The 21,232-nt window shown below is 38.8% G+C and overlaps 1 long non-coding RNA gene across 1 annotated transcript; it reads left to right on the top strand.

Annotated features, from left to right (window-relative positions):
* Window positions 1-13,042: 13,042 nt before the first annotated feature.
* Window positions 13,043-15,342, top strand: LOC120396392. Its single transcript, XR_005593094.1, has 3 exons — window positions 13,043-13,116; window positions 13,421-13,621; window positions 14,671-15,342. It is a non-coding gene; the product is annotated as an uncharacterized LOC120396392 (long non-coding RNA).
* Window positions 15,343-21,232: the final 5,890 nt, after the last annotated feature.

Below are 21,232 nucleotides of genomic sequence, written 5' to 3'. Positions count from 1 at the left end.
CCATGTAGGCATTTATAGATTGTAATCAAGTCAACCCTTAACCTTTAATTTGTTAAAAGCTAAGTAGATTGAGCTCCTTGAGTCTATCACTCTAAGGCATGTTTTTCAATCCTTTAATCATTCACATGGCTCTTCTCTGAAACATCTCCAATTTTGCAAAATTCTTCTTGAATTCCAGCAGAGGTCACAACAGTGCCAAGAACAGAGGTAAAATAACCTGTCTACTCCTACACGAGATCCCCCTATTTATGCATCCATATTAGCCCTTTTGTCTACATCATCACACAGGGCTCTCACGTTCAGCTGAATATCCAATACCACCACCACCACAAATCTTTTCCAGAGACATTGTTTCTCAGGATAGCATCACTCATTCAGGATGGCCTACATTCTTTGTTCCTAGATATGTTCTGTGACAGACTGACAATATCCTGTAATATCCTGGACAAACCTTATAGAATTAAGGTAAATTTTACTGAATTAAATTAAACCTCCTGTTGGTGCATACTTCCACCTTTTCATGTTCTCTGTATGTATAAATATCCCCTGTCTGTGTGTTCCATTCTATGCATCCGAAGAAGTGATCTGTAGCTCATGAAAGCTTATGCTGAAATAAATTTGTTAGTCTCTAAGGTGCCACAAGTACTCCTGTTCTTTTTGCAGACACAGACTAACACAGCTGCTACTCTGAAACCTGAATATGGTTTAATACATTTGGGTCCATTGTATTACAAATGCAGTTATGTATGTGTTATTGTGGCATTATATGTACCTACACTAGTAAGAGGGAGATGCTAATGTAATTCCTGCATTATCAGCCCTTTGAAGCCTGGGAAAATAGTTCAAACTGGATTCTCCAGGGACCAACCGACAAAGAAAGGAGTACTGGATAAATAGTCTGGTTTTAAACTGGCTTAGGGCCTTCTTCCTGATCTGGCAGATGGACAGGGCCATCTTGGAAGGCTTGGAAGGGCTGGGTCTACTGAAGCCCATAAGGATAGGTGATAGTTCTGGGATAAGGCTGTTATGAACTTGTGATCATAGAAGATACTCTCTCTGTGGGGTTTTGAAGGACTTCTCCTGCCAGAGCCCATGTGAAAGCTGGGGTGATGTCTGGCAAACTTATTAGTATGTGTGCATGTTCTTTTATTGTTTTTAATATGTTTTCTCTGTAGTTCTTTTACCTTAAGAATAAAATAGGCTTGCTTTAAAAGTGTGGTGTGGTAACAATAATGGTGGACAGTCACATTGTTAACCATCTCTGAAGAGAAAACAAGCAGTTGCTCTTGGGCATCCTAGTCTCTGCTGGAAATGACACCATGAAGGCAGGGACCTGTGCAGCCTGGAAACACCTTGGTCAGAAGGGAGTGAGATGTGGGTCTCCACCCAAGGGTACGTCTGCACTACTCGCCGGATCGGCGGTTAGCAATCAATCTATCAGGCATCAATTTATAGTGTCTAGTGTAGATGCGATAAATCAATCCCAGTCGCTCTGCCGTTGACTCCTGTACTCCACCGCGGTGAGAGGCGGAAGTGGAGTCGACGGGGGAGCGGCGGCAGTTGACCCCGCGCCGTGAGGACGCAAGGTAAGTCAACCTAAGATATGTCAACTTCAGCTACACTATTCTCATAGCTGAAGTTGCAAGAACAAGAATTCCATTTCATGAAGAATTGGGTGGACCTCACTCCTAAACCTCAGAAACCTTTCCAATGCGAGTTAAGTCAAAACTGATGTTTCCTCAAAAAGTTCCATTTGTGATGACTTGGCATCTTCCAGTAAAAAATGTTTTGTTGAAAAAATCCTGATCAGCTCTGGTTTTAAGACTTTTCGTGTTTCTCATGCTGTTGTGTGACACCTGTTCCTCCTCAAGAGAACACAGGCATTTTATTCCCACATCGGGCAAATATGTTTGCTCACTAAAGGGTACTTCCTGTCCCCCCAGAAGACCCTTTCTTTTTGAGTCCATTCTTTCTGAGATCCCTACTAAACCTCTCCTTCCCTAGTCAAAAAGAGATTTACCATGACCTATCCTCTTTAAACCCTTACACTCCGCTTCTCCATTTTCTGAAATGCTCAAACCAAGTCAGGTATCCTGATTAGGCATCCTCTATTGGTTTAGTTTAAAATTACTTTTGGGGGATCAAATCCTGGTCTCACTGAAGTCGGTGACAGAGCTCCTATTGACTTCAGTGCGGCAATCTTAATCCTTTTCTACCTTTCAAAAATGCAGGTTCTCTAACTCCAAATAAACAAACCATTAAACAAAATGGAAAAAAATATATTTGAATACATTAAAAAAAGGAGGGAGGCCCTGTGATTAAGAAGCAGGTTTTCAAAGGTTCAGTTGTGTGTGTCACCTGCTTGTGCACCTGCAATTCCTGAGAGTCTTGCAGAATTCAGGTGAAAGAAAGGCTTGTCCAGTGGTTAGGGTTCTAGTGTGGGACTTGAAAGACTGGGGTTAAATTCCTTACTTTATCACAGCCCTCCTCTGGGACTTTGGGCAAGTAACATGGGGATAATAGCACTTCCCTAACTCACAGGGTATTGTGATGCTTTCTACATTAAAGATTTATCAGATACTATGGTAACGGGAATCACAGAAGTGCCTAAAATAGGTGGACAAAAATTATTCTTTTGAAAATCTGCCCTGCATTTTCTTTTCTGGGAGAGGTGTCCTCCACACCATCTTCTTCAAATGAGTCTGCCACATACATTTGTGCAAAGGTTAGACGTTTCATAAATCAAGTAGAACAGTCTTTTACAAACTATATCTAGGTCCTAGGGGAAAATCCTGGCCATCTTACTCATGTGCATATGCAAGAATTGTCATGTCAGTAAAGTGAGCGGGATTTGGCGTCTATGAATTATTTTGAACCTATGAAGGAAAGATAGAGTGTTAGATTCAGATGACAGCTAGAGCATTGATAATCCCTTAGGGAAAGAAAAATCATTTGTCTACCAAGTGAAGAGAAAGCAAACACTGCTTATTTAAACTAGAACAAATCACAGGCATATTCCCTAATCAGAAGAATATTTTTAATTTTCTAGACTATACATTGAGCGTAACTATCAGTTTGCTGACTATTTGCTGTTTCATAAATCTACAGTAACATGTTACATTAATTTGTACTTAAGGTGCAGGTGAGCATCAGAATTAGTCATTTCAATTTCATTTCAAACTCAGCCTTCTAATTGTGAATCCAACTTCAAGTTGTGCTAATTAGTTCCCTGGAACCCTGTGAAGCAAAACATGATAGCAATAAGGACAACAGTAAAGTAAAATGTAAGGATAGTAGTGAACTACACCTCCTGTAGATATTAGGATACCTCCAAGAACAATTAATGCATCTAATTTAATAACTTGAGAAAGACAAGACCTCAGAATAGTACTTCTCACTTCTCTAAATAATATCTACAAAGTCTCATAGTCTAATTGTACAGGAAAGGTGGCTTGAACAACTGAGTAAGAACAAACTGGAGTTGTTCATTTGGACGTTCATCCAAACATTCAAAATTCCACAGATAATTCTGCTGCTGGACAAACACTGGTAACATAAGGGACCAAAAATAGTTAGGGGGCATCATATGGACTAATGATCAATGTGGATTATAATGGGCAATGATACAAAAATATTCAGTCACCTTCTGTCCTATACCAGAGCTGTTCCCTGCTTCAACACCATTTAGACTTATTTCTAAGATCTGTCTCTGGCTTAGGGCCCTTTCATGGATCCCATACACCAGTGGAGGATAGGTGTGGCAGAACAGAATTCTTCTGCCATGCTTCTTTTCCCCAAAAAACTCCTCCTTATGCTAAATAGCAGAGGGACAGAGGCACAGAGAATTAAGCTTGCATGTTTACACCAGCAGCGAAATTCTCTGCTGGCTATTTGTGGTCAGTTCCTAGCACCTGTGCACTCAAAGATGTCAGATCTAATTACAGACTTCAGCCCTTTGTCTCTTGCAGAAGTGTATAACCTGGGACATTTGAATGAGGGTAAATGTTCTGTCTAGAAATGTTACTGTACAAGGAGAAGCATCTCTAAATCTGGAGGTTTTCCAAAAACTTGGCAAGATATGGTAAGAGCTTGTCATTTAACATCACTGGGAGCCTACAGTTTTTTTAAATTGGGAGCATATAGTTAGATCTATATTTTGATATCTAACTTCCTCTTATTAACTATTCTGATACCTAAATATGGACCTAAGAGCTTAACTTCAGGAACCGTTTTTTTCTAACCTTAATCTTTATTACAGAAATAAAGGTTCCTTGGCAGAAGCTAAAATCTTGATTTTGGAGTATTTAGGAACAAAAGGGCACTTTTACAAACAAGTCATATGCTTTAAATCTAAGTTCAGTATTTCCAGGGATTTGTCATAGAAAAGATTGATGCTTACTGTTAAAGGGAGCAACTTCGTCCAGTACTCAGAATTTTGGAATGTCAATATCCCATTGAATTATCTGATGAAGATAGGGTGACTAGACATCCCAATATTATCAGGACTATCCCGATATTAGAGCCTTTGTTTTATATACCCAACTACTGCCCTCCCCCTCCACAGGAAAAAATGTGTCCCAATTTTTTCACACTGGCTATCTGATCACCTTGATGAAGATAATGTGTGTGGATCTCATAATGTTCATGGGATATGTAGGCTTATTGGTGTTTAATATTTCCATACTACAGAATGTCTTTTTTGTCTTTTTTAAACTAGGATATTTCATTAGAAATCTACCAAAAGAGAATGTTAAAGATTGAACAGTTTAACATCTGAAAGGGAAAAAAATGCTGAAATGAAGGTTACATGAACAATTTCAACTCCATTGTGAAATATGGTCCTTTAATTAAATGATCTTAGACTATTTCTCAAGTAATACAATACTCTCTCTCTCTCTCTCTCTCTCTATATATATATATATAAATATGATTTTTTAAAAAAAAACCAAACCTAAAATTCTCCACAAATTTAAATTGTCAACATTTTAAAAATTGGATTTTTTTACTAGTTCTAATGAGTTACCTTACCCCCAGAAATGCGTCTAAAGAAAGGTGTGTTGATAGTTGAAAAGAAAATATACATGAGTACTGACAAACACGATGAGAGAAGTTGTGATATTTAAAAATTACTGTGTCTCTAAAAATTATCAGGTTTGTAATTGACAATAAAAAATGTCTAACTGTACAAGAATGAAAAATATTACAAAACATTATGCATATCTCTCTAAAGGTTGGATAAAATATATTTTATGTGATAGTGAAATTCAAGTCTGATTCATACAACATACATAATTCACACACAAGAGGGCAGAATTAAGATGGATGGACAATCTTACTGCAATTGTTTCCTGACATTTGAGATCTTAACTGTGCAACATTAATGGTCTCTTAGCATAACTTAAAAATAATAGTTGCCATTTATTATATGCTATCTTAAGGAAAATTCTGTTTCTAGATATCTACTTAGAAGCGATATAGAAAAGAAACAAAATAGGCCCAGATATTCACCTGGGTGGAAATGAGAACAGCTACATTGATTTATAACCGCTAAGATTTTGACCTTATAGTTCCCAGAAACTCTCAGTCTGGTGATGAAATCATAAAGCTAGTTATCAGTTCATCATGGGCCAGATCCACAACCTATTGAATTCTCCAGAATGTGGCGTATGGTGTGTGTTTTTCCTCTTTTCGGTAGTAGTTATGGGTTTGCCTATACATTAACGCACATTTTAAGCACTTAACTAATTTATATATTTGATGTCATTTACATATTATACAGATTTTACTTATGAAGATTTTAATCAAAAATGTGTCTTTTTCATCTTTCAGTTGAGTCTCATTTTGGTTTAATATTAGCTAGGCAATTAAGGTAATGAATCTAGTGAGAGGCTGCGAGTATAGAGTTCTTTTTGAACAGACACCTGGCACATACCAGTTGCTATGGAGATTACCCAGATGTGCAAACAAGTAGAGAAAAATAGCGACTCGATATTCTCACTGTACAAGAAACAGAATTACTAATGGATAAACATCAAAGTAATATTGGCAAGAGTGAGGATTTATTTAAACTCACAGGGAGAAATCGATAGCAGCCCTTCCCAAGGAGCACCAGAATGAGGCACAATTTCTACTGCTTACAAACAAAGGGTAAGTAATCTGTCTCATCTATCAGGCTGGAATGGCAGATTTGCATCCTCCTGCTATGCTAGTGCCATTACATGATCTGGTGTAGAGGGGGTTAGGACCACAGCCCTGGCACTTTTTCAGCATTCTGTTCCCCAGAGGTGAGAACCACCAAGCAATCCCCTCTCTCCTCTGAGTACGGGACTTCCCAGCCTCTGTGCCACAAAAGCCAGGGGAAAGTTTTTTGTTCACCCTGCCGCCCCAGCATTGCCAAACAAGGGTTGCACACAACTTGGCTCTGTGATTTTATGTGGAGCCAGGGTTTAACATATGTGCTTTTGTACCTACAGCAGATGGACTAAGAATAAATGTCCCATTGGCCAATATTATATTATAATTTTGGTACTATCATTGACTCTTTGAGGTCTGTTTTGCTGCTTCTCTGATTTAATCAATAACTTTCTCGTAAGCTATTAAAACATTGAATTCTATGGCACCAGTGTTATGGGTGGACGAATAAGATGACAAAGACTCATAATGAAAGACATCTGCGAATTTTACCAGTCAAATGCTTAGCACTGTGGCACAGCTTGTTACGTCTGTATACTGCTCAGGACTGATTAAGGCTTTCCACAAGTCAGACAACATAATGTTTTGCAAAATGTGTATTGGAGCAAAATTGGAAGCTAATGGTCTATAGTGAAAATAATCGCTTGCAAAATAAATTCTGTAAAAAGACTTGTACTAAATGGCACAGAAAGAATGGCAACCCCATTCCCCCCTCTACCTCTGTGATTTTGGGACAATGAAGGTGCCCCTACAGGAATACCATCCATCATACTGCATACACGAAAGAAGAGCCAGAATGTGGTCCCTAAACTGGATGTAATAAAGAGGAATAAAGAAGAAAGTGGAGTGACAACAATTATTACAAAAGTCAGAGGCAACCAAAAACAGACATCAGCATTCCTTCCCTTGAATTCTTTACAGCCACTTTCTGTTATGATAACATTACCTGACAGATCAATCCTTAATGCACATATTCACTCTTGGTAACATGTCTTGGGGAGATGCAGTGAGGATGTATGTCCTCTAATACCTTAAAGTCAACAAGTTCCTAAATTATGTCCATTGTACAGCTACTTACAGTCATCTGTAATGTTTAATAAACACTCAGGAGAGCAGGCATAGCACTTTCTATTAACTAACGAACACTCAGTTCAGTCTGACTCTGATCAGTCTTCCAGAAACATCTAATATACACTGGGTGGGTGTAACACAAGTATTAGCATAGTCTCTTCCATGTGAGTAACTTAATTCCTATCATTGCAACCACAAGACAAAGTCATACAACAGAGAAGACTTCTGGGAATAAATGGGATTGGTTCCGTCACAGAGACCCCCTTGGGACTGTCACCTGATGTGCTGAGACTAACTCTGAGCCCATTTTCTCTGCCAGTTTGGGCCTGCAGAACCCTGTCTTGTTAAGCCAGATACGCTAACCTTCTGCAACACAGACCTAGGGTCTGACCCACACTCCCAAAGCTGCAAACGTAACTGAAAACGGCTTAGCAAGTGCTCCTGTCTCTAGCATCCAGACACCCAGCTCCCAATGGGATCCATACCCCAAATGAATCTGTTTTACTCTGTATAAAGCTTATACAGGGTAAACTCATAAATTGTCCGCCCTCTATAACACTGATAGTGACATATGCACAGCTGTTTTCTCCCCCGAGTATTAATTACTTACTCTGGGTTCATTAATAAGCAAAAGTGATTTTATTAAATATAAAAAGTAGGATTTAAGTGGTTCCAAGTAATAACAGACAGAACAAAGTATGTTACCAAGCAAAATAAAACAAAACACACAAGTCTAAGCCTAGTAGGACACTGAATACAGGTAACTCTCACCCTCAGAGATGTTTCAATAAGCTTCTTTCACAGACTAGATTTCTTCTTAGTCTGGGCCCAATCTTTTCCCCTGGTACAGTTCTTGTTAGTTCCAGCCCAGGTGGTAACTAGGGGAGTCTCATGATTGGCAGCCTCCTTTGTTCTGTTCAACCCCCGTTTATGGCTTTGGCACGAGAAGGAATCTTTTGCCCCTCTGGGTCCCCACCCCTCCTTCTAAATGGAAAAGCACCAGATTTAAGATGGATTCCAGTACCAGGTCACATGGTCACATGTCCTGTGAGACCCCTACTCTTCATTCTTTCTGGCCTGACTCACAGGAACATAGGAAGGCTTACAAGTAAACAGAGCCATTCACAAACAATTGTCCTGGTTAATGGGAACCCTCAAGATTTTAAACCACAATTAATGGCCCACACTTTGCATAATTACAATAGGACCTCAGAGTTATCTTCATATTTCTAGTTTCAGATACAAGAATGATACATACATACAAATAGGATGAACACACTTAGTAGATTATAAGCTTTGTAATGATACCTTACAAGAGACCTTTTCCATAAAGCATATTCCAGTTACATTATTTTCACATTACAAGCATATTTTCATAAAGCGTATGCAGTGCAACATCACAATAAGGATGGACAATGTCTTGCTATTTCACAGCTTAGTTGCACTTAATTTGAAGGAGCAATGTCAGTAACTTCCCAGCTGTTGTCTGCCCAGGGTACTCCTTTTAAAGGGGATTCCCCAGAGTGGAGGGATTTCCATGTAGAAGTTAAAATAGCTTTTGGGAGCTACATCCTGTAACTAAACTTTCCTCTCCTTTTGCTACAGGATGAACAATTCCTGTTTTTCCAACCTATCAACTCCAGTACCCAGGAGTCAGCAGGTGAAAATCTTCTCCAGGGAGGAAGGGCAGGACAGTTCCAAAGAGGTGGCTGACACTCATCCCTCATCCACACAGGGAGAGGGAGATCTGTGCAGAGAGAATTGCCTCTAAACAAGTAAACATATAGGCAATGCCAGGCTTAAAATTAATACTGCCCTTTGTTTAGTATAATTGTGAGAAATGGGGAATGATGACCTACTCTTTCCATTTCTCATATTTCTATAGACCGGGGAAAAAAAGATTTTATTCACTGCTTGGCGGATTTTTTTTCTTTTCCTTTTCTTTACCATAGAACCATATTAAAACACCCTCTGTGAACTCTTTCCATGAAGTCTGTAGTCAGGAATCCCATAAGAAAAATCTAGCTTAAAAAAATAATTTAGGTTGTTCCTACATTGTCAAAGGGTTTTGGTCTAACCCACCTCCAGTCAAAGTAAGTGGAATGCATGTGAAGCAATTAGTAAGTTTCCCCCACCTCTTCCATTCTCCAAACAGATAAAAAGTCAACATTTGTTTTTATATATGTCTATAGACATAGATATCTATATAGATATATAGAGATATAATCTTTAAAGGGTAGAATCACTAGTGAGATGAAGGATTAATGGCAGAAACACTACAAAAACATTGAAACATTATTTCATTATAAAATAGCAGTTCACACTTGTCACCATTGTGGCAGATGAGGAAGCACATTCATTTTAAAAAAATTGTAAATGACCAATTATAGATAATGGGAGACCCTTACTTTTATCTTAATCTTCAATTATTGTATGTATCAAAAGGCCACCATTTAACTCCTATATCCTGCTAAATTTCATCTGGATCTTATCCCCTTGGAACATGTAACTGCTTTCTGTGCCCATTTAAAAAGACTTAACCAAGTATTCTGTGAATTTTCTCCCTCTAGAATAGCAATTATTCATTTGATTTTAACAACTAGTATGGACCCAGAAGTGTCCAGGTATTTGCAGATAATCACACAAGGGGAAAAAAGGTATTTTAAAATCATTAATGCATGAAAATAGTTGATACATTTTATTGTTCTCTCAGTGGATTAATTTTATCATGAAACAAATCCTGCATCTGTTGCAGCAGAAAGTGCATTGGCAACAGAGTCAGAATGGTTGTACTGTACAAGAATGGAAGAACCATAGAAGGGGTCACAATGCGGATGTGCACTCCCCCTGTGTTGTGAAGATTGGTTCTGTAGGGACTATCTGCTCTGCGGGGCTTATAGAATCAGTTGGATCAGAGTCTGAGGATCCAACACAGCATGAATCATCCAGTCCTTATAAATACTACTGCAGTCATTGATCCTAACCATCTACAGCAACTTTATCACACAAGGGTGACAATTCTTCCTTCTCTCCTCCTCCCTCTCCATGCAGTTACTTAGCACTGAGAGCAGCTGTTTAGGATCAGTACTCCACCGAAAATTTGGCCCCACAAAAAACTTTAAAAGTTCACACATCCAATGTAAAACCATAGAATCATGGGGTTAGAAGGGACCAGAAGGGTCATCTAGTCTAATGCCCTGCCAAGATGCAGGATTAGTTGTGTCTAAATGTAAAAGTAAGAAGCTTTCCAATGCAAGTGCCTTCAACTCTTGGAGAATATAAATCTTCATTAAAAATGTGTTATCCTTTTGAATGTGAATATAACCTACAAAACATGACTGGACTGAAAAGTTCTGAAGTTCTGTCTACCTGAATCTGCAGACAGACATTTCAAGTGCTTCTGCTCTGCTCAGAGCTTTGCTAAAAGGCTGAAAATTATCAAGAACTAGTAATTTTCCAATGCTACTATACCTATCTCCCTCTCCACACCACATCCCCAATGCTGTGGAAAGCATAATACAAAATACAAAAACCAATTAGGTCAATTTCACTCTGCTATTCTATGGAAAAGCTATGAACAAAACCAGAGGCAGGCAATGAAGGTATTTATAAGGCAAGAAGACAAACAAGAGGCTGGGAGGCTGACATCATAACTGAGACCGCCATTCAACCAGCCTCAGAACAGCCAGGAGGCTCTATGGCATCTGCTGACAGGGTCAAAAGGCAGAGGGTGTTCTTTTGCTTTCCAGCAGTCAGATAGGACATGGGTGGTTTTCAAATTTGTTAGACACCTGCTAGCGACAGCTGATAAACAGCATGGATATCCGTACAGGGCTCAGGGTGGCAGTCTGGTAGAAACCAACAACACCACACCCTTTCACAGCTCCTTGGAAGGGAGTGGGATGGCTTCTCAACCTATTTCTCACTTGAAGTGTCACTGCAGTTAACCCTTCCTGCCTGGGCAATGGGACTCCCCATCTTTCATGACAGTCTTTGGTTAGTGGGTGAGGTCCTCTGGCTAGAATGTGTATGGTAAAATTTTCAAGTCCTGTGTGTGTGTGTGTCTGTCTGTGTGTACGTGTTATGGGGAGGGTAGAGGAGAGGGGGAAAGATTAATGGGATAAGCTAGAGAACAGAAATACAGTACTGAGAGAGATTCTGATGGAAGAATGAGGAAAAGGCAGAAGAGAGAAAATATAGAAGAGGTAGCTATCACACATCATGGAGAAAAGGAGAGAGAAAGAGAGAGGTGGGGAAAGGTGAGAGAAAGGAAAATGGAAATAAATAGACACTGGAGACAACACAGTATAAGGTACAGTATGATCTTCTCTAGGAAGCCTGTTAGTGCACACTATACTAACCAGCTTCCGGAGATGTCACTGCTGAAAACCTGATCTGTGTTAGCAGAGGTCCTCACATGCCCCTTCTTAACAAAAGGCCCACTTTTCCAACTTGTTTGGATAAAATTAAACAGATAGATCCATATTTAGGTACATACATATGAGCCTCCCATGTTTGAAAATAGGTCCCAGAATTGAGATGATTTGATTATTATTCACATAGGGCATTAGCCAACATGAGCAATTTCCCCCTTTCTTACTGATATAGGCACTTTTCCCATGACAAAGGAAGAGAAGCCTTGCTACAAATCTCCACATCATATGGTGAGCATATTTTATAGAATTCAGCTGGGACTGCCATTCATTTCTTCAGGGGTCTTGTAACTTTTAAATTTAGAAATTACTCTGGTGACTTCTTTCTTTGTGATGTCCTAATCCAAACAGTTTCTCAGTACTACCTATCTAATACAGACAAAGGCAGATTGTCGAAAACTCATCTTTTTCCTCTGGCTGTGCCTGAAGCTTAGTTTTAGACACAGCTCTGTAGGATGCTCTAAAAAACAGTGCCATGATTTTTCCCTTTGATCCTTTTTTTTCTTTTGTTTTAAACACTGTTGGGTACCCCTCATTTTTGACATGAAACCTTGGTCTTTTTTCTTGTTGAATTTATTTGGTAAGAAGTTTCTGTGATTTTGAACCCCACTCCTGTTAATTTGCTTAGTATGCTAATTACTCCCCTGTGTTCGCTAGTGATTTAATTTTCTACTTGCTTGTTTAGCTTTCTCAGACATTTTTTACTTGTCCTCTTTTCAGATCCTTTTTTTTCCCTGAAGATTTGAAATGTTGTCTTCTTTCTGAGACCTGTATTTTGTTCTCTCTGTTTCTTTATAATAGTCACACAGAATATTAATTTTCTATGCAAATATCCCTTGAAGATCTCCCAAAATATATTTAGCAGCTTTCAGTAAAGCTCATTAAGTTTGAAAAAAAAATTTCAATATGCTCATTAACCCCTTGTGTTAATGCCCGATGTTATGCCTTTAAAGCAGCAGTCTTTTCAATTTGTGCTAAAATGTACACTGGGCCATATGGTGCAGCACTTTGATATGGATGTTGTATGCCATTGGGCATAAATATGTTTACTGAAATTTCAAAATGTATTTACCAGTGAGAGGGGAATTTATTTATTCCTGACCCTATGGATGCACAGTAAAATATTAATAAATGTTGCGAGTACAATGCACAATTGCATGTAAACATCTCAACATTTTAGAGCATGTGAAACCTATTATTTGCATGAATACTTAACATTGTTATGAGCTGAGTGAAATTTTGTTATGGGTTGAATTAAAACCTCATTGAGATTGATGGGTGTGACCACACACTTCAATTAACAATCATATAAGGATAAAATGATCACATTCCCCTCTCCTACAACAGAAAGAGATAAATGAACCTACCTAGGAGTTTTGGACTATGTGGGTGGAGGAAGTTTTGCTGAGAATTGATGTGGGTAAGGTGTGAATGTTTGTAAGGGGAGGCAGAATATGGAGAAACTGAGGTTGGAGCAAGATAGGAAGGCAAAAAGCAGGAAAGCCAAGAATTAGCCTGTGAGCACAGTATGCAGACACCAGCGCCAAGCAGGCGCGGGCGGCATTTGGCTCGGTGGAGCTGCCTGCCCACGCTGCTTGGGGCAGCCTGATTTCTAGAGCCGCCCCTGACAGTATGACCCTGGAAAAAAGCTAGAGAGAGCTTTTGGGTCTGCTGGCTAAAGAGACTTTGGTCTGTAAACTAAGAAACTGCTCCTTTTGTTCTAGGTTCCTCCTGTGTTCAGAGAAGCAGGACTTTGCACATTCCTTGTGTAATAAACAAGATTACATCAGAGAAAATACCAGACTCCATCAATGTCTACTTCCAGCTGGAACAACCTCAAGGCATGGCATTTTGACTAGCCACTCAGGTCAAAAAGAGACAACAATAAAAGCAGGCTTGGAACACAGAATTTGAACAGAAGAATAGTAAGTATTACTGGTTTGAGGCTCTACAGGTTGTCATATGTCAGTAACACTACTGATCTCTTCAGGGGGTCTTGTTAGTTAGCTCTCTCCTTTACTAATACATTTAGCCCTGGTTTAAGTGAGAACAACTCCATTTAACTGAATGGTATTGTTCCCATTTATACCAGGGTCCAATCTAGCTGCAGCTATTAAAGTTATCTCTTCAAACACTAAACAGCAGACAATGGTCCTGATTTCCTATTGCACTTCACCTTATGTACTTACTTATATCTGTGCAAAGTGGGCATGAAAAGCTATCAGTCAGGATGGTAGTATTTTACACCCAATTGGTACAGGTGCAAGGCAATGGAGAATCAAGATTTATAAGCCTCTCTTCTTACTTCCTTTGCTTTCCCAAATGCCAAAAATAAAATCATTACCCCCACTCCCCCATTCACCCCTAGCTTTGGGATCTGGAATTAGTAGAGAGTTAATTATTTTAGTTAAAATTTTTAAATCCTGGCAGCTAATTTGCACTCACAGCCAAGTAGACTCATAAAAACCCATCTTTGCATGCAGATTGGCTAATTGAGTACACAAATAATTCCATGCTTCTTGTTTGTAAATGCATTTGTGGCTACACAGATTTGCATGCACGTTTTTTAGGCAGTAAAGAGCTGGCAGGTTTTCAAATCTTGGCCTTTGGTTCATATACACATACAAAGCTATCCTGTAGGCTATGAGAACTCCTGCTGCTGCACTAGAAGTTTGTGGTAGAAAGAAAGGGGCTTGCAGTTGGAGATATTCTGTCAATAATGAACTGATAGGGGCAGAATGTGAGCTGGGGCATAGCTGAGGAAGAGGTGAGTGACATCTGCCCCAGTGCAGAGGGGTAGAACAAAACCTGTGCAATAGATAAATTCTACTTATGGGCGGGGACCTGGGGGGGCGGCAATAAACCTTGTGCTATCCCTTTCCACAGGAGTGACTTTCACCTGGGGAATGCAAGCAGGAGTGGCAACTGCTGCACCCTTTTCAAGAGGACATGTATATTGTGTTTATTTCCCCAGGCCAGTTCTGGATCAATAGCTGGTACGGCTCTGCCCCCACTGGAATGTCTAGCACCACCATCAGCGAATAAGCAGCTTAAGTCTCTTAATGCCCCATGCTGACCTGCAAGGTGTGTATGAGAGTGGGGTTGTTTCATCCTCTCACCTCACACATCCACCCAGGGGAGTCAGAGCCTGGCATATTATAAGCATGGCCTCTAGTGCAACTGCAGTTATATTAAGTCACTTTAAGAGAAAATATATATATATTAGGCTTAAAAATAAATATTAACAAATGGTTTACCTGGTTTAGGGGAAAAAAATAAGCAATGGCCCTAACATGAGTCTGGATCTGAATACTCCCACCCACCCACGCACCCACACATAAAACCCATACTTTTATAATGTTCAGCTGGTGGTTCAGATAAATATTTCTTCTCCCCACCCTGGAGAAAAGTCACTTCTACCACCACAAGATCCATAAAATGCACTGTGATATCTCATCCACTCTGGCAATTTCAAACTATTATTATTTATTACTGGAAGATCATATATATTCCATCACACACTGCAAGATTTACTGAGACCCCAGGATAGATTTGCAGGATTTCAGCAAAGGTTGAGGGGAGGAGGGCTGTTGACAGTCTGGGAGATTAAGGGGAACAGAGGAGGAAAGAAAAATCATCAAGAAGAGAACAGGCATCACCAGTACATACTGGGGCAGGGTGGGAGGAGGGAGAGAGAAAAATCAGACTAGAGAAGAGGATCAGAGATCAAGTTGCAAAAAAGACAGATTTCACAGGTTTGGGGTCAGGGATATAGAAGGATGGTATGGTGGAAGGAGGAAAGATATCAGAAGTTGGGTCTGAAGATTGCCAAAACAAAATGGGGTGACCAAGGTTTTCAAATATGGGAGCCTAAAATTTAGCATCTAATTCCACATTTAAATAAGTAAATAATGTCCTGATTTTTAGACATTGAGCACTTCCATCTCCAATTTACTTGAGTTTCTTCAATGCCTAATTTTGTATTTAAGTGCCTTATGTTAAACACCTATATTTGACTACTTTGACCATCATTACAAAATCTTTTATTTACTCTCTGAATATTAGTCCCTCATTGTTTTCTCTCCTATCTCACTTCTTTTTTCCTCCTAATGTCTCTCTTTGTCTCTATATTTACTCGGTTTTGGGAAGGTTATATATTTTTTTCTTTATTCCTGCTCTGGAATGCACCTCTCCATTGTAGATCACATCTGTATTATATTATAATGCAAAACGGCCTTCATTGAGCTATTCTTTGAGCAGTTTTATTTCAAATCTGCGGTTTGTATTGTGATGATCATCTCAGTACTTGTTAAACAATATTTTACACACCCATTTTAATAAGAAACTTTTCTCTTATCTTCCTATCTCCAGCTTCCCTGTCTGTGATATAAACTCATAAATTTTACGGCCAGACAGGACCACCATGGCCATTTAGTCTGACCTCCTACACATCGCAGGCCTCAGAACCTCACCACCTCCTACTGCAATAAAAATAAATGTTAAAAGTGATGCATCAGTGACTGATGCACTAATCATGACTAAAAGCTGTGGCCATAGCTACATGACTAAAAGAAAAGTGTTAAGCTTCCCACCTCCTCCCTACAGACTAGCTGATTGATTTTTTTTTATTGTGATGAGGTCAATTAAAGTTCAGTTACATTAAAGTAAAAAGTATTTCTTAAACCATGTACTTAGGATCATTATTTACAGAGGCTGCAATTATTTGGACAAGTTACAATAGGAGAATTCTCTTCTTTGTCCTGGCTGCAACTGAGTGAGGAGAACAGCAGTGCTGGGAGATGCTTGAACTATCCTACCACAACAGGGTAGGATGGGAGGGCACCATAGTGCTGCTCTAAAAAAGAGCAGGTTGCAGCGATTTGTAGTGTGCTCTGCTGACTGAGGCCAGGCTCTAGCCATGCTCCCAAGCTAGCAGGCCAGGTCACCTTAGGGCAGTGGTGTGAAGAACGGCACACTAGTTAATCCATTCCCCTAAGTTTCAGTAGAACAAAGGACAACATACCAGCTTGCTCCTACCTGAGTACATTAAAGGGAAGGAAAACGCTGCTTGTACACTCTTTCACCCACTCACCTCTCGGGTTATAGAGCAACATTTAGATAAGCTTCCTGAAGCTCTGAGATTTGTCATTGATATTAAATATAGGAAATCATCTTTCTTTTGTACTGGCTGAGTGATTGCATTGCACATTTTCATTTTACAGTGCAGTTCCATTGACTTCAGTAGAGCTATGCTCATTTCTGCCCACTGAAGGTATGACCACATTTATCTATTGGCTTAATTGGTAGATCACAATTACTGTATGACTAGAGCTATTGGAGAGATGTTCTCTTGACTCTGTGTGTGTGTGTGTGTGTGTGTGTGTGTGTGTGAATTTAGTGCATGTGAAAGGGGGTGGCTTGACAGCACTGAGGACCAAAGTCTTTTAGTGAGCCACAGAACAGGTTGTGAAAAGCAATGGCAGTCCAACTTTCCACATGATTCCTGAAGCAATGTCCCATTCAGAGGGATCAGCCTCTAAATGTAGTTCATTCTCCATGACCATTCACTTGTAGGTATCTCTGATGAAATGGCCAGTAAGGCTAGTAAATAGTTCTAATTGTAGTGTATGGTTTGTGATGTGGACACTTGCCTACTATCAGCTGGACTGCAGCCATCAAGTCACTTTACAGCCAACAGCTTATAGGTCACTACCAACTTTGTCTAAATTTGTTACTGACCTAGAAACAAAAATGTTCATATTCCTTTAACAATCCCCAAAGCCATCTCAGCCTTTTTATTACATTTTTAATTACACATGCTGGAAAAGGGATTTCAAGATTTGGTCCACAGCACTCCAATATGCACATTTTTGACATTTAAACATGAGCATTTTTCAGACTCAGTAAAATGTATGCTGTATCAAAAACAAACAATATTCACAGGAATAAATATAATAAGATACGTACTACAGCATGGAACAGATGTGTACGAATGGAAATAATAGAATCGTAGAAATGTAGGGCTGGAAGGAACCTTGAAAGGTCATTACTCCATCCCCCCATGCTGAAGCAGGATTAAATATACCTAGACTATCCCTGAGTCAAACCTGTTTTTAAAAAACCCTACTGAGTATGTTGTTTACAGCATTCAAACAGAGAAGTTGCTTGTCATCCACAAATTTTATAAGTATATTCTGCACTCTGTCCTCCAAGTCTTTAAAGAAAATATCAAATAGTACTGGACCCAGGAGAGACCTTTACAGGACCCCACTTGATATGTCCTCCCAGTTTGACAGTGGGACAAAAGAAAAGCAAGAAAGGAAAAAGAGACCCATTATGGAAATATAAAGCAAACTGCACAAAGACAAAAATGGTAAAACAGGAAGCTGGGTGTTTTGAAAAGAATTTCCTAAGAGTACCTCTTAGGATGAAGCTCGTAGACCCTTCATTCCTCTCAAGGATAAAAATACCTGTTGGATCACATGTATTTCACCTCTATGCCAAAAAGGGTCATTCCAGTCAGCTTATTCTTCATTGATGTTTCCACTTTAGTTTACTACTTTTAAATGTCTTGCATTTCTGCTTCTTCCATTGAGTGACTATTAGGAGAACTCACTGCTCGGTAATATCAATTATGTGAAAGGCACCTAAAATTTTTGCACAAGTAGCTTTTATTCTTTTTTAGAAATATACATAAATATAAATATACTTATATATATTTTAAAAAGCTATCGTTTTAAAGTTAGCTTGATCTTATATCCTAAAAGTTAGTTTCTTTTGTTTACCCCCAAGTCTTTAAGAGAGGTAATTTGTAGGGCCAGGTGGAAAAGGTTTTTGTTGTACTGTGAAAATTTTTGAGATATTTAAAAATTATCCTCGCCCAAATAAGGACAAAAGTCAAAATCTAAATCAGAAAAAAATTGGTTCAGGTCAATCAAAACACTTATTTCTATAATTTCAAAACATTTAATTTCAATTTTGACCTTTTTTAGCCTTCTTTTTAGTCTAAATTTACTATAATCTCAAAATAAAAAGTTCTTTAAACACACAAAAAAGTTAGAATATGTCAAAATTTCTGTTTTTACAATTTCAATACATTTCAATACATTTTCTCCAAAAAATGTTTCAGATCAGGAGATTTGTTGAAACCATCCTTCTTTCACAAATGGCTTCGGTTTTGACATATCAGCCTCCTTTGGTTAACAAATGGTTCATCAAAAAATTCCTTACCAACTCTAGTTACTTGCTTATCTATTACATCCCAAGGCAACAATTACATCATATTTCCTGCAAGAACTAAAGTTATATCTGCAATGCAATCCATGTTGTGTGATGTACACTGAACCTTCTCATGAATGAGGAGGAAAAAAATCCATTGTATCTATAGCATAATCAGGTATGTATCATTTACTTCTACACAAATTCAGTCATGTATTTCTCATTGGAAAGGTTTTAGATCACTGTTTCATTAAATGTTCAATATGTTTTTATTCTTCCATACAAAATGCTGAGGATATAGTATGTGGGATGGTCAGAAGGGTGTATCGGGAACAGAAATGCCTCTTTATTCACAAGTTATATATTTGCTCACTACTGTATCACAAATACATTGAATGCTGCTGTACACTGAATCCTTCTATCTAAAATCAATGAGAGTAAATATTGATCTTATGGAAGTGCCCAAAAGCCCTGTGACTGTTTGGGTAATCTGTTTCTATACAATTTATGAATTCTGGTTGATGTTACAGAATTGCTGCATTATGAATGCCTCAATGTGTAGTCAGCCATGAATTGACAGGATCTGTGTCAGGTACCTGCTAGACCAGGGATAATTGTTGGTCATCAATGCTTAATGGTTACCTATGCAGGGAAACACACATAGGGACAACAGGTTGGCTGACGCTAGGAGAACTATTTCCTCAAACATCTCTGCAGGGAGCGGGAAAGTGAGGTGGAAGATCTCACTTTTGGATAAATTTGAATTTAAAATGATGACTGGACATCCATGAAGGGATATCAGAAAGACAGAACAATATTCTAGATTGGATAAAGGGAGACAGATCATCATTACAGAAATTGATCTGAGAGTCATCAGCATAAAAAGACTAGCTGAAAGACATGCTTATGGATAAGAGGGATCTAGATATAGGGTGTAGTGAGAGAAGTGTGTGTGTGTGTGTGTGTGTGTGTGTGTGTGTGTGTGTGTGTGTGTGTGAGGGGGGAAGGATGAAGGGTTGAGGGGCACCCACAGAATGGGAAGAGTGACCAGAAAGATCCATCAAAGCCACTAGAGGACCAAGTTTAAAGAACTAGGGAGTGGTGGATATATCAAAGCCACTGAAAGCCCAAGGCCAATAAGGATAGAGTACAATCCCTGAGATTTGGTGAGGAATAGGTCATTAGAGACTGTATTGAAAGCTATTTTTAGTGGACTGTAGACGGTGCAAGAATGGAGGAGGGAAAAGAACCGAATTAGAGGAAAGAAACTCAAGATAATTGTTGAAGATGGCACATTCAGTGATATCAGTAAACCAAACATATCATTCTGGTACATTTATTTATATCCAGTTCTACATGCATCCGGTGTGGCACTCTTTAAAACCAGATGTTGTCCAGCAAGGATAAAACAGTACCCTGCACTCTTTCCACTTCCCACTACAATCTAAATTCAAATTACAGGACTAAAAGGTCTGTATCTCATCCATTGAACCACCTTCTCCTTTTCACTTTACTTCTCTCCCTCTCTTTTTACTGGAAGCAATTTCTCTGCAAAAATATTGAAAGAAGGTATATCTAAAATACATATTCATAATGCAAGATTTTAATAAAGTGAAGCAAATACATTTTTATGCTGCCACTAACAAAACAAGTGAATTTAATTTAAAAAGATGAAAGAGTGTGAATTTACATGATCTTGTTTCCTGCGGAGTGTCATAATAGATTCACAAGCCACTAGAGATCAAGGGGGAGGGATGAAGAGGAAAAGGAGTTTTGCTGGAGGGGATTTCTCTCTTGTTAGAATTGTTGGAAAATAGGGGGGAAATAAAGATCCAGGAGCTTAGTTTGTAGATAAACCATGAACAAAATAGGGAGATACTTTTAAAAATATAACATTGGCTCAAGCAAATCTGTATCTCCAATTTTCTTACATCTTGTATTTGCTTTAAACCTTAGATTATATAACAGAACTATCTCCTGGTTCATGGCTTTTCTATGTTTCTCTCTTTTGTTCCATCTCACAGAGAAAAGAGCCAGGCATCTGGTTCTGTAATTTGGAGCCATGCCCCTGGCTTTCTATAAATTCACCATATGATCAAATTCATGTGCACCTGTGCAAACTGGTAAACTCTAGCCAACCTTATTTATTTTAGATTTGATTTGGTTAGATTAAGCTAAACTTTGAGAGGTCTAATCCAAAACTGCAACACAAACAATCAGTTTGGGAAACTGATTCATGATGCCTTCATTGACTGCATTATTCAATTACTAAAAAAATCTATTTACATTTTTTGCTTTAATTCTGAAAACAAATTGTC

The sequence above is a fragment of the Mauremys reevesii genome, linkage group 2 (genome assembly GCF_016161935.1).
Source record: "Mauremys reevesii isolate NIE-2019 linkage group 2, ASM1616193v1, whole genome shotgun sequence".
In the NCBI taxonomy this organism is placed as follows: domain Eukaryota; kingdom Metazoa; phylum Chordata; order Testudines; family Geoemydidae; genus Mauremys; species Mauremys reevesii.
The sequence above is the reverse complement of the archived record's forward strand: the minus strand, read 5'-3'. Positions and strand labels throughout refer to the sequence as shown.